General features: G+C 37.9%; 1 protein-coding gene across 3 annotated transcripts in view; it reads left to right on the top strand.

The window, feature by feature from the left end:
• Positions 1–14322, top strand: part of LOC124216344 (protein artichoke) — a 134730-nt gene that overhangs the window by 34166 nt on the left and 86242 nt on the right. For all 3 annotated transcript variants that reach the window (XM_046620753.2, XM_046620754.2, XM_046620755.2), the window contains one exon: positions 10331–10419. The gene's annotated coding sequence lies outside the window, so the exon portion shown is untranslated. The remainder of the gene's footprint in view (positions 1–10330; positions 10420–14322) is intronic.

Genomic DNA, 14322 nt, shown 5'->3' with positions numbered 1-14322 from the left:
TTGTTTTCGATGTTTTTAGGACGCGTCATCACCCTGAATTTTGCTGGACTGCTTCTGACAGGGATGCTTCTGATGATTAAATTTTACTCTGTACTCTATTACAAATCAAATGAACGATATTGAGGATAATTCTAGTTCAATTTCATACAAACGAACAAAAAAATAATTGTAAAAAGCGTGTTTTTGGGAAGTAAATACCTACTGATCGAACGCTTGATTATTTATATAATTTTCATAAATCCATAATGTACCTAAACAATACAGGAATTTGGAATGGATTGAAAAATTGAAAGAAAAAAAAATAGTAGCCTTAGCGAGACTTGAACTCGATTTTCTTGGAAACGGCTCTCCATTTGGAGTTTCCGTTTTGGGCAATTTAAGTTCGAGTCATGGCCTAACGCGACGTAAGTTTCATTGAAATGGGTGAGTGACGGATCGCAAAGTCTCCTTGTAAGTACATGAATTAGGATTTACAAGGAGAGACGTTTCATAAGTTCCATCGTGTGTGTCGAATTGTAAGGTTCAGAATGTTTTTGAACACCTGCAGGACAAACTTATATTCATAATGTAACAGTTTACATAGCGTGTCTAATACTCGAATTAAAAAAAAAGGAGGTTACCGTTTGAACAAGCCCGCCTAGCTCTAAACGTAATTTAACTAGTTCAATATAAGTTTATCACTCACTTCTACGATAACGACGAAACTACCAAGACGTGTCTGAGAATATTAATTGTTTAGTGAGGACATGAAAAGTAAAGCTTCATCGGATATTTGATTTATAATGAAATTTGAAACGTTCATTTTAATGTATTAAAAGTTACTTTACGAACAAAGAAACACGAAAAATCTAATTTGGTGAAATAACGAAAAGCGAGAAATCAAAAATTCAGACGAAAGAAAGGCAAAGTTCTTCACTGGGTTTTAATGACAAGTTTTTGTACATTTTTATTTATACCCGAAAATCACTATTTTATTTTGTACTGTGAATGAAAAATAAATTACGTGATTAAATCGTATTTATTTTTCTTGTCTTCCTTTTATTGTTAATCTGTTACAATAATTATTCGTAAATTAATGAGGGAAGTGTAACACATTGACGCATTTCAGTTCGAAATTGGAATTTCATTACATATACTCAGCAGATTGATTGAAATTTATTAACGGAAATGCAGTTCATTTATGCAGAAGAGTTTGATGAGAATAAAATAACTTTCAATGACAGATTTGAACGTTACAATTATTAACGTTAATTGGACGTAAAATTTTCTCTTTGACGGAAAAATTGAAACAAATACGAGAATGAATGGTGAATTAGAATTGAAGTACTTTCAAGAGTTTGAAAAATGTTTCTGAGAGGATATTTTTGCGAGACTTTATCATCAAACATAAAATAAAATCAATATCTGCGTTCAATTTTTACCCCGCATTAAGGCGTTTCATTCATAAGATTGTCTGTAATTCGCGTTGTCCGATATCAGCATCACAAATTAATTTTTAATTTAAAAAGTCTATTAAGAATGAAAACAATTGAAGCGCATTAATTTTTTTTAACAATCCATTGGTACAGCAAGTATACTTTAACTTTTTCAAATAAGTACCTACGTGTTTCTTTCACTTTAATGTATTTTCATATTTTCAACAGATCTTTCTATTTGACTCGGGATGTTCAGCCAATGAGTCAAATATTGCATCACACATTCAATCAATAAGAACAGCTGAATGAAGATTGACGCGAGGGAAATATCCTGAAGCTGTAAACCTTTAATTAAAAACGCGTTATCGTTAAAACGGCAAAAATTTATGTTTCGATGTAGACTAAAATTTTTCCGTAAACAAAATTGCATATTTTCGTACCCAGAATTAGAGAAAATTGTGATTGCTAACTGGTTTTCATTTTACGATAATAACAAAGAAGGTGAGGGTAATATCACGATATAACCGCGGATGCATAGTATCGCCATTACGAAGTAAGACGTGTAGAGCAAGACTGGTTATAATAACAATGAAAATAACAGTAAGAAAATAAGATAGAGAAACGCGAAAGAGAAAAAAAATAAAAAATAAAAAAAAAAAAAACAACAGAGCCTGGTAAGGGGTCATAACCGAACAGCAACCCCTTGTGCACCCCTGAGAGCATGAGCTTTCCGGTAGTACAGAGAAGGAGAGAAGTAAAAAGAAAAAGGAAGAAAGAAGAAGTAAAGAGGAGATGGAAAAAGAGAGAGAGAGAGAGAGAGAGAGAGAAAAAAAAACTCGGAAAGAAAATGTCGAAAGCGAGTTAAAGAAAAAGAGGAAAAAGCGAAGCTTCTTGTTTCTTCAATTTTATTACCATTTCCCCCTATCTCTTCACCCCTGCAGTATTCCACATCATTCCGCGTTGTTTTTCCCGTTTCTTTCTCTGTCTCTCTCTTATTTCACCCGTTATTTTCATTTCCCCAGCTGCGGGTGCTTGCAGCATGTATGTATATTCTTGTTAAACCTCAAAACATTGAATCGGCTCGTATCTCGGCCGTTTTGTGCAGCGCCGTTCGCATCCGTGCGTTGCGTCCATACCCCTCTCGAAAAAAAAGGGTCAATAAATTGGACGATATTGTCGGCGGTATTTGCTCGGCTCTTCGTACCGAACCCCTTATAGCCGAATAAAGCCGACGTTTAAACGCACGTGCTGCTAAGATATTGCGGGAAGATAGTGGGCGGGATGTGATACTCGCGATACTTGGACCTTGCGGGTTTTGGTTCTGGTGAACGGCTGAACCGGATGGTCTCGCTTCAGTTTATCGCTCGTTTTAAACGCCCTCCCCCCACCCTGATACCGCCGACAGTAATTGAAGATTAGCTATTTATACGAGGGCGTTTAATTTTTTAATTTCACTCAAATTGGCTCCTTTTTACATTCGCTACCCTTTCTAGGTGGGGAATTTTTGTTTGTTTATTACTTTTGTTTTTTTTTTTTTTTTTTTCACACACACCGACACGGCATCGATAAAGGGGAGGAGATTGAACGCGATTCCTTCGATTTGGACAGTGCGATTTTTGTCGTGTTTTTTTTTTTATTCGTCCCACATTTTTGTTCCTTTTCATTCACTCGCGTGATAGCATACACCGTTGAATATTACCTTGAATCGATTCTTGCACTTATTGGATGTCTGCGATATTTTATCAAACGTGACGAGAGCTTCATGCTTCGAGAATGTCTTTGCGCTTAGGAAAATAACATTTTCCGGCCAATTGTCATTTCAGTATTGTGAACGTAATTGGGTAATTATTATTGCAATGACTAGCGCTTTTTGATTCCATGTGATAAATATATTCAGAGAAGCGACAAGCAGTCGAGTAGCTCATTTAAAGCTCCAAGCAATTCGAGAGATAATTGAAATCTGATGTCGACTCCCCGAACCGCGACATTCCATCAATTAACCATCAATGGAATCAATCCGATTTGGTGAAAGTAAAACTACGTGTTTGGGAAACTTTTCTTTTTCCCTCAATTGGTTTATCTTGTGCCTTTTTTTTTCCGCACAGTTTAGGTTTTGGGAAGAGCAAACGCAAAATACAAATAAGGTGTAGTTATAACAAAGACTTTATTTCTTCAATGTTTTTTATACAATAACGTTCCTTGTTTTTATATGCACAGAGATAAAATTGTTTTTAAAGTGATAAACTTTTAGCATGAGGTATCAAATAAACCAACGTAGTCCAAACAACTTTTTACTTATTAGCTATAGCTGTGATCAGAAAAATCACTTATGTATGGTAAATGAAATGTAAATCCAACTTCATGTAGTTCGAATTGAAACGAATTGCTGATTATGTATTGGAATTCATGTTTATAATTACACTTTGTTAATTAAAATACGGCAATTTGACTCAACTGGACAGCAGTTTGTACGAATCGCAGAGTCACTATAAATAAGCGTAACACTTCGATGTGGAATGCAAAACAAGTTTCCGGGTGAAGACTGAAAAAATATTTAAGCTAAAAAAGATGGTAAGCAAAGCATTTTCTGAGCGACTTTCATTCCTAATATAAATGTTTCTTTCGTCATTTTTAGAATCTGTAGTCAGACTTCAACTCCGGAATCAAAGAGGCAAGCTGAAGAGTATTCAAAATAACCCTTTAAAATACGTCCAAATTTTATTGTAAGTAAAATAATACATCCGTACGGTGCACACTGTGCTGGGGAGAAAAATTTAAGAGCGTGAGCGGTTGTAGAAATTGTCAAGAATATTAAAGCTTACAAAAGATAGACATTAAAATTATGACGGTTATGGGTTATGCACCATAGATAAGAGACTCAACAGCCAATTTGTTTACGAGCATTCAAATATGAGACATCTTCTAGCATTTAGCGTCAGAATTAGAGTTAGGATGAAAAACGCGATTAAAGGATGAGAGAAGACCAAACTGAGAGAAAGTTTTAATTCCGGTTACCGCTCAGTCCTTAACTATTTTCATTTTTTACCACAATCGAAAAATATATTTCTAAGTACAAAGTGAAAATTAGTTTTGTAGCTGTTACCAGAAAGTCTAGTATCCGTTACTATTCTTTCTCATTACGATCACTGTTATTATATTTTCTTGTAACTGTTGCAAAATTGTAACGCTTGTGCAACGACAAATTGATATTAAAGCCTTATTTAACTAAAAAAGTAGAGTAAACCTCACAAACTGATTTTGCGTTCCAATTACCAAAAAAGGATCGACAATAGCGCAAAATGGTTACGTATACCACGTTTTTCGTAACTCCAACAATATACGAACAGTTTTTTTTTCTTAACGATATCTGTTTTACCGAATTTTTCTAGTTACTATAAAAAATGAAATTTTTCTCAGTGTAACGTAACATAAGTCTAATAGCAAAATACTCCATACTCAATAATTCCAATCCTCATACTGCTGCGACAAATCCATCCGTTACCGTAGGTACTGTTACGTTCTGGAAAGAACATCACGAGAAATCCTTTACAATTTCTCGTGCAGCCTGTCTTGGTTTGGAATTTTGTTGTGGGTCGTGCCAACTATCACTATGCGTGATTGAAATAACTCGCTCTACACACGCTTCAATTCAAAATACACGTTTATTAAATATAATATGTTCGTTAACTGGTTTTCGAGATATGGGTTATTAGTGTCATTCACTTGGTTAGCTGTTCTAAAGTTCGAAGCTTCTGAAGATGAGTGCTCTATGACTGAATGATAATTGACGTTTTTGATTTCGAGGTGTGCAATGGTCTGACGTCTAAATTGGTTCTGTTACTTTCGATGTCTGACGTGATTCCAATTTGCAACTGTCCAGTTCCAAAAGGATCTTGAATAGTGGGAAGTCTGGAGGAGACTCCTGATTCGTTTTTGGCTACGCCAGTGCAAGACGATTTGTATTGAAGAGGCCAATCGGTGCAATGCTGACAGCATAGTTAGTTGCAAGAATGCAGATTTGAATTCTAAGAATGATACTTTGTGAACTGCTCGTCTTGTCTCCTCTCACGTTCCTTAAGTTTGGTCAGTGAGAGTTCGCGAGCCTGAGTTGAAGTTGAAGATATAAAACAAAGAAATGAAAATGATACATGAACAATTGTCGGTGCGAGACCATTCCACACCAAGATGATAACTAAATCTATATCTATATGGTTCTTAAAGGCTATGGTATGAGCATGTGTGCTCTCTTATGATAATTACACGTGTCGGTAGGTTACGATACAGAGAGGGTGCAGCCATAATTATCGGCTGGAACGTAACAGTACCATACGCAGGAATATTTGTCTCCGTAAAGTTCTTTGCATGCGACGTAGGACGACTCGAATTGATGAAACAAAGTCGAACCCGATGAAGACAATCAGTTTTCCTGGTCGTATCTTTTCGCAGAGATAAGCGGATGCCAGTAGGCCCTTTGCTTTGACCCTCCACGGTCATGGTATCGGTGATACAAGCGGCAGTGCTTGGTCAACCGAGGAAGGACGCGGCGAGATAATGGTACCAGCCTAATGGGGACACTGGGGACGCTTATGAAACAAAGTGGCGGCGCATTAGCCGCCCCTAATTCCGCCTAGCCCTTCGACAGCCCTGCCAGTCGGGCGGCCATCCGACTCCATGATTTTCGTTGAGACCAACAGAGACCGACAGCCACGATCACGGTGTTGTAGTCGCACAAATGCGAGGGTTAACAAGAGTAATAAGTAACCTTACGGAGTGTTTCGCTATGGCCAAGATTTGATGGACTCGGAAGGGTGGCACGTGGCTAACAAACTGGCTGGCTGCGTTGGGGCGCAGTAAATTTCCTGAAGGGACTCTCTCCTCCAGGGGCGCACGGTGAACCTCGACTGCTTCTCCATAACGGCCACTCCGCCCCATTAATGAGCTCTGCTTCGTCTACGAAGCAGTGTATTGAGACGAATGTCATCTCGTTAACGTTAGATTTGAAGCCCAAGTTTACTTGTTGGTAATAATTCATTGAGGGGTTACATGTACACTTGGAGACAATCAATCTGAGACGACTAATTTTTTACACCAGACAGTTATGTTGGCAACACAGAGAAACCTGCAGCGCCACAGTCGGCCGAGCGCGAAACAAACCCAATCTCAATAAACGTAACATAACCCACGACCGTCGAATCTAACCTTAGAATACTTGTTAATCCAATACACCGGCTGTCAGATCAAGTCCCACAATTATGCACAAATTTGTGCGTTGGAGCTCCAATCTTGTCAGCCTGCACATGCGTACGCAGTTGGTAAAAAAGAATCTTTCTCAAACGAAACTCGTCTCCGAACCAGCGGAGACTGTTTGTGTCATGTGTGTAACGAAGCAAAGCAGATTGATTGGTTCTTTGTCGTTCCGCGATGTCTCTTCGAGCCTTTCTCTCGCATTTGTGATTTTGTGTATACGGAATCGGGGTACACTTGCACCGTCGAGTCCAATGATCCGGACCGAATGTGAAACTTGGAGTGGTAATTTTTGCCCACCCTGTATCGTGAGAGGTGGCTTGTTGCGGGAAAGGAACACGTTGAAATCGAAGTAGACGAGTGCCTGAAGCGGTGAGAGACATCCGTCTGCGTCATTGGGCCACTGGCCGTTTACAAATACGCCGATGGAAGCTTAACTCAAAGACAAGCTTCGGGTCGACGGCACTCGAATAGTAAATAGTGAATCGCGGATGGATGAAGATTTGTTTTATAAAATCTCACTGCAGCGTCAGAGAGTATGGAAAGAAATGTAGCCAACGTTTCGGAATACCCTGACTTTGGGTGTTTTTATCGATATTCGAGAGTGTTTGTGGAATACAATGTGTGCAGGATATAATACTTTAGAATTTGAGGGGTAAAAAGTCTACTCGATGAAATGGTTTTAGTTTTTAACTTCTTGATTGACGGCCGCGTGTGTATGAAGGTATCTTGGCTGGGCGAGAAGATTAGAAACTCGTTTCAACTTTTTTAATCTGAAGTAGAAAAAGTCAAAGACCCTTCACTGGATTTATCGTATCTATATCTAGCAACGGTCGATACTGGAGTAACACGCTCACGTTTGGTATAGTTATTTGGAGGATTTTATGTGACCTGATAAACCTACGTTAGTTAAAAAATGTTATCGACAACCTGGAAAAATCAGGAAATAGGCCGGGAATCTTTTGAACGATATGAAAAAGTCTGGGCAATGACAAAGATCATCCAGATGACCAGGAAGAATCTGACAACTTTGTGGACGGTCTGAAAAAAAAAAAGATACGAAATGTAAAACATTTGTAAAGATAACGCGAAAAAATCAAGAGATTTTACACATTACCTGGATAGTTCTAGGAAAAGATAGATAATTTGAGTTCAGAAATGACCTGGTGAATGCAGGTGAATTAGCAAGAAAATCCTACAGATGATTTGGAAGCGTCCAATGATTGGGGCAGCCCTGAGATTTCGAATTTGAAAAGTTCCGCGAAATTGTGAAAGGACAAAATGTCGAAAGGGCATAAATCCGACAGGTCAAAGTTATAAAAGTGCGAAAATATGAAAATTTAAAAATCTGAAACATCGAAATTTCGAATAATCCAAGATTTTTAGTTAAGTGAATTTTTGAATTTAAGAAGTGAAATTTCACCACTTTAATCCTTTTTTGTTTTGGATTTTTGATATTTTCACGTTTGGAACCCAATCGTTGAGTAAACTACGCTGTGTGAGCCTATATTTCAACTTTCGTAATTTTACTCTAGCAAAAATTTATTTTTCGGAATTTTGATATACCGGAACATTTCTTTTTGGAACTTTGCTCTATCGTATTTTAAATTTTCGGAATCTTGCATTTCGGAACTTTGAAACGTCAGATTTTTTACTTCAAGTTTCGCCACTCAATAATTCGGAATTAGGCGCTTTTGGATCATTCCAAATTCGGAACTTCAGCCCCACCCCAAATAATTTTACGTCGCAGGTTAAGTACACCTCAAATTACCCAGAAAAATCGCAACAAGAATTCATTTAAATCACTCACAAAACCCCGTTTGCACAGATTTCGGAAACACACTTTTCTAAAAACTTTTATTTACATTTTTATCGACTTTCGGGACATTCCAATTTTATACAGGCTGCTCTAAAATTGTAGAAATTATTCAACGCAATGTAAAATGAGGTTAACAATAAGATTGCTTGTGTATCTTTTGTTTTAAACCTATCTGTTTAAAAAGCCCTAAGTTTTGGTGCAAGTTTCATTGGCGGTTAACGTCTTTCAAAGTAGTTATGGATTTTCTAATATCACGAATTTTCGACATCATCCAGCTGCAGCTCTTCATAATTTCTACTATAAATTATTCTCTTTGTGCAGTTATGTTCTTACATGCCGTGCAATAAGACACTATATTGAACTCAACAATTTAATACCATAACAATAAGTATGACCGTATAAAATACATCCAAGAGTTTATTGTTAGGCTACTCTTATCGCACAAGCTTATATCGTGGATTTCAATTTCAATCAAACCTCACGTCAAATTTAATTAAAGATGAAAGAAAATTAGTTTTCCGCTTCATTCAACAACTACACCGAGTAAAGTCCACGAATCGAATCTTTTTCAACCCACGGGTGTTGGCTTGTTCTTGCATTGAAGTTACGGTTCATTGGTTAATGCATTGCTCAATGAGCCGCACCTTCACCGTGGGAACAAGTCTATACCCTTGGGCTAAAGAAGCATCGATTTGAACAGATTCCAATCCGTGCTTTGTTCAATATACGTGATAACGAATTGCCCACAACTTTTAAATTTGATATGACCTTTGACAGAAGTTCTGATTATCAATGAAATCATTTCGTATGTATTTAGTTGAATCGTATTCATCATTACAATTTCTTACTATTAAGATCAGTGTAAAGTCTCGTATTCGAATGTATTTTTCCCACTCTCCATACTCAATTATATGTTTAATTTACGTATTGCAAATTACGAAAGAACGTGGCAACACGAAAAGAGCGATTTATCAGTTGGAAAAAATAGTTCCTGAACAATAATGAAAATTCAGAACTATCCTTTCAAGGAGCTTAAACTTGATAGAAATGATAACCATGCAAATATTTGATCTGTTCATTCATGAAGTCTATTCGACCATTTTGGAATTAATTTAATCAAATTGGCTATATTCTACAGTAGAGGTCTTGTGTTATGCGCACATAATTAGAGTTATTATCGACGAATAGTTGATTCGACTATTCTGATACCGGTTAGTAAATAACACAAGATATGTAAAAAACAATCTTCTATTCTTACGTAAACCGTAACGGTGCGAGAAATTTTTTGTTTATTTAAGGTTCAACAAGACATAAACAAAATTTGGCATACTAAATGAGGTATGTGATCAGAATCATTACTTTGTCCATTCGGTAATTACCACTTATTCAATGTACAGATCAGTTATCAAAGAGGTGTAAAACTTTAAGACTGTCAATTTAAATTGTCATTTTTTGGTTGAAATTGTAGCACTTTTTCATTTGTTCACTTAAGATTTCTTAATATTTTGACTTAGATTTTATGTGTTTGTGGCGAATATCGTCTGTGGACGGTTTTGAAATGGTGTCGACATATTCGTCGCAAAATGATGAACTCCTTCAGCAGGTTTCGAATATCATGGATCGATTTTCGTTGTCCAGGGTTGTTTCCGGATTCTACTGCTTATAAACAGCGAAGGTCTTTGTTACTTTCGACGGTTTTGATCTTATATCAGACCGTTTAGCTCATTACCGAGAATATTAACTCCATGAGTCAACTCTTATTTCGTCTTAATTATGATTTTGTTGTGAAAAAAATTAAACACAATGTTAGATAGTGGAAAGTAGAGTTATTTGAACCCGACATTTTTTCCAGGCTTGCTGTACCATCACCTGGGCTAAATGGCAGTGTGAAACAGCATCGGCGAAGCTTCCCGCATCCAACATCAGAGAGAATATACCGAGGTAAATAATAATGACGAGAAAATTGTTTTCAGCATCGATAGACCGAACGGCACATTAGTCAACGTCAAACTAACAACCAGCCTCCCCATCTGCATCACGTATAGCCAACATCGATGGGCGCAGCCAGCACATAGGCACGATTATGATGAATGGATTAGCAGGATAAGCTCCGCGAAAAGGGTGTTTTATCGGGACCACGGCACGTAGCGATTTAATAACTGGCCAAAGTCCGTCCAGTCTGATCATCCGTTCATTCACTGCCCCGTGGTGTCCAGTATAAAATCCGCAATAAATTAAACGACGTTTCCAGGACATTGAAAATAGAATATTCACAGGACAGAAAAGGAATTGAAGGACAGTTTCCAGGACTTTTTAAGGACAATCGAAAGTCAAGGGCATTTCTAGGACATTGAAAACAGAATATTTCTAGGATAAAAGAAAAATAGAAAGACGGTTTCCAAAACTTTAAGGACAATCAAAATTCCAGGACATTTCCAGGTCCATTGTACTCGGTAAATAATTATAACCAGCACGTAATTTGTGTCGAGTCGAGGTTACGCTTCGGAGAGAGTCCGCACGCACGTACCTACATCCAGATCGTTTTTACGACGCGTTCCTGAGCGATTTACGAGCCGTTTTGCGCTCGTTGACCTCGCTCATCTCGCAAAGCTGCTGCTGGGAAACGGATATACCTACTCCATTCACCGTTCTCGTTCATGCCGGACTCGGCTCGTCGAAGGCGGCGCTAAAAACGGATCGGCAATCGTAAAGGGCGAACCGGAAGCCCGGTGCGTTAACTTCTTATTGCTCCACCAGATCCTCCTTCGGCAGAAATCTCAACAGCGGTTTTCTCTCGGCTGTATTGCCTTCCGTTACTTCTGCTGCTGCTGCCACTTGTGAATACTGAGGCAAGCTCTGTGCCTTGATGATCCGATGGATATCTCGTTCCGAGGCTCTTGAGTCGACCGGTTGAACCTTTTTTCATCCCGACAGCCATGATTGCGAGTGAGTGATTAGGTGCATTGCGTCTCCGATGCGTCCGCGCCGTAGATATTTTCACAAACGTTCTTTCGCGGCACGGTTAGACTTCATTTTTTATCTTTGAATTTCCGTTTCACAGTTGCGATCGATTGTACAATGGATTCTCTTGTAACTTCTCGCGTGATCATTTCACGCGCCCTCTCGATTCACGATATGCTGTGTGTATCTAATTAACTTTGCGATTCTTTGGACAACTCAGCCCACAAAACCCCCAGCGCAGGAAGTTACGAGGAGTCTGTATGATTTGCGTATGCAGAACAAGGGATTGTGATTTCAGGCACGTGGAGAATAGTCATGGATATCCTGAATGTTTGTCCTAATTTACCCGGCTTCAAATATTGTAACTTAAGAATATAATAGTCAGCTAGTCTTTCTGAATTCAATAATGCAGATAACCGTGAACCGTGTTGTCAAGAATTGCATATTGTGGTTCAAATTTAACAATATTTTAGACTACAAACACTGATAACGATGTTATCTTTCAGTTTCTTTCTTGTTTTTCCACTTATCCAGATTCTCTCAGTTGCACAAATTTCATCTGAAATGACGTAGCCAGATATTTTTAAACTCGTTCGTATGATTGAAGAATGCCATAAATTGTCTTACTCTACTGTGTTCTAAATTAAACACAAGTGTTTGAAACTGCTGTAATGTTATTCGAGAACGAACGTACAATGCTTTCGCTGTATGAGGTTTTATATATACGCGTATATAATTTTCTGTCACAACAGGGCCAAAACGATATCAAATATCGCTTGTGGATTAATTAAAATTGAATTTGACGATTGAACAAACGAGGACGAGGACATTTTGAACGCAAATTGACCTGGCTGGTAACTCGTCCGATTCGCTCATTATACCATTAATTTTCAAATACATAATCACGTGCATGATACGACTCATACGTATATCAGAGCGTAATGATGCGGAATAATGAATGCAAATTGGTTGCACGTGTACAAATAACAGTGATCGCCGTTTGGTGATCATAACTGTAACGCTCTGCATATATATTTACTTAGCATAGACTGTATATTTATTATATATATACATATATCGACAAAGGAACTGCAGCTCAAGTTATTTCCAACTTATGATGCAAATTTTTTTCTCGTTACCTTTTCAAACTGGTGTCCAGATTTTAATTGCAGAAAATATTTGAACGGCAGTAAAATAAAATTAATGACGACTCGAGCGAAGGCTGGGTAAAAATTAATGAGTAAATATTATACACTATTCCCGTTGCAACCAATTTTAGAATACCTTATCGTTATGTTTAAAAAAATCTAATCAAATGCCAAATACAAATGCGACATTGAGAGATGAATTGAAAGTTACTGTTGTGAGAAATTAAGAACTGTGAAAAAAGATAACAATTAGATTTCTGCCAGTCTATTCTAGAAATTGATGAAAAAGTAAAAATGGAAGCAGCTGATCAGTCTGCAAAATTTTATTGTACATAGATACCGATTGGAAAAATAGGAAATGGAAAAGAGCTTCGCTGTTTTACCGCCAGAAAAACCACTGTGAAAACGATCCGCATTTGAAAAGTATGAGGTTTCAATTTTCAAACCGGAATCTACGAAGTATCGGATACTTTCAACCAATGCACAAATATTAACTTTTCAATTTTTGCCATACCCAGGGAAAATTATTTTTAACGAATCGATTTGAACTCATGAAAGTTCAGTCCTCGATTTCAAATTTTCATTTTCTACGCACCTCTGCAACACTGCGTAACGATGCTGCCATTATTTCCCCCTAAAATTTGACGGATGTAAATCGGCGGTTTTGCGCGGTACCAATTTAACGCGCCTAACCCTTAATTGAGTTGATAAGTTCAATTTTTTTAAACATCCACGGGGATCAGTTGACCCGCAATCAACGCAGCAGGAACTCGGATCAATTAAGTTCTCGTTTATGGTTGACCTTTCACTGCAGAGCCGACGGTCAAAATTACTTGCACGATATTTACACCTATCATGATCTTCGACACCCTCCTACGTGAAAGTCTATTTACGGCTTTGAGGTCCTCACCTATTGCAAAGTATTTAATCAACAAGTTTTATTAACCAACAAGGTGGATGATGTTAACCCTGGAGAAATGTTCGTTCGAATGCTAAATTTCTCTTTTTTTCATTATCGAAAATCAATAACTGAAAGACTAGAACTTTCGCACGTTGTATTTGCAATAAAGCTGTTGGTAGAGAGAGAGCAGCTTCTTACGAAGATAGGTGAAACTGGCGAGGAAATACGTAACGTGCCCTTGTATTGATTATTTAGCGAAAAATGAGTTTGTCTACACGCTGGTTACAGTATGATAACCCCTTAAGCTCAAAATGGATTCCATAGTTCAAAAACAAAAATTATAAACCAGGAGTATGAATTTAATTACAAAGAGAAAAAAATCAATAAACAGACTTATAATATCATAACGTGATGCTAATTATTGCAAGTACTGTCCTCTGATGCTTCGTGTAACATCGATATTAACTGCACGCAATAATTTTGTACCGAATAATCCTACATTCCACCAAGAGACGTCCTACTTTGAACCGAACCACGGAAGGAATAGAAAATCCTGCCAAGTTTAGGGCCTAGAATAGGATTCTCTCCTCTTGATACAAAATAGTCCTTGGTAGGTTCTATTCATCCCCTACCGAACACAGGACCTTGCAGGATTGATTGTATTAGGGCCGAAATTTCTACTCGGGACGTGTGTTATTGATCGAACTTGCAGCCAGCGATGAAAAGCTTTTCGGCCGCGTAGGTGTGTCCTGCAAGCTTAGCCGATTTGATTTCCGACCCACGCGCGTTTCTTCACTGCAGGCGTGAATGTTGATCGACACGTGCGAGAGACTC

This window comes from Neodiprion pinetum, chromosome 4 (assembly GCF_021155775.2).
Source record: "Neodiprion pinetum isolate iyNeoPine1 chromosome 4, iyNeoPine1.2, whole genome shotgun sequence".
Classification (NCBI taxonomy): domain Eukaryota; kingdom Metazoa; phylum Arthropoda; class Insecta; order Hymenoptera; family Diprionidae; genus Neodiprion; species Neodiprion pinetum.
This window is presented reverse-complemented; position numbering and strand designations above follow the sequence as displayed.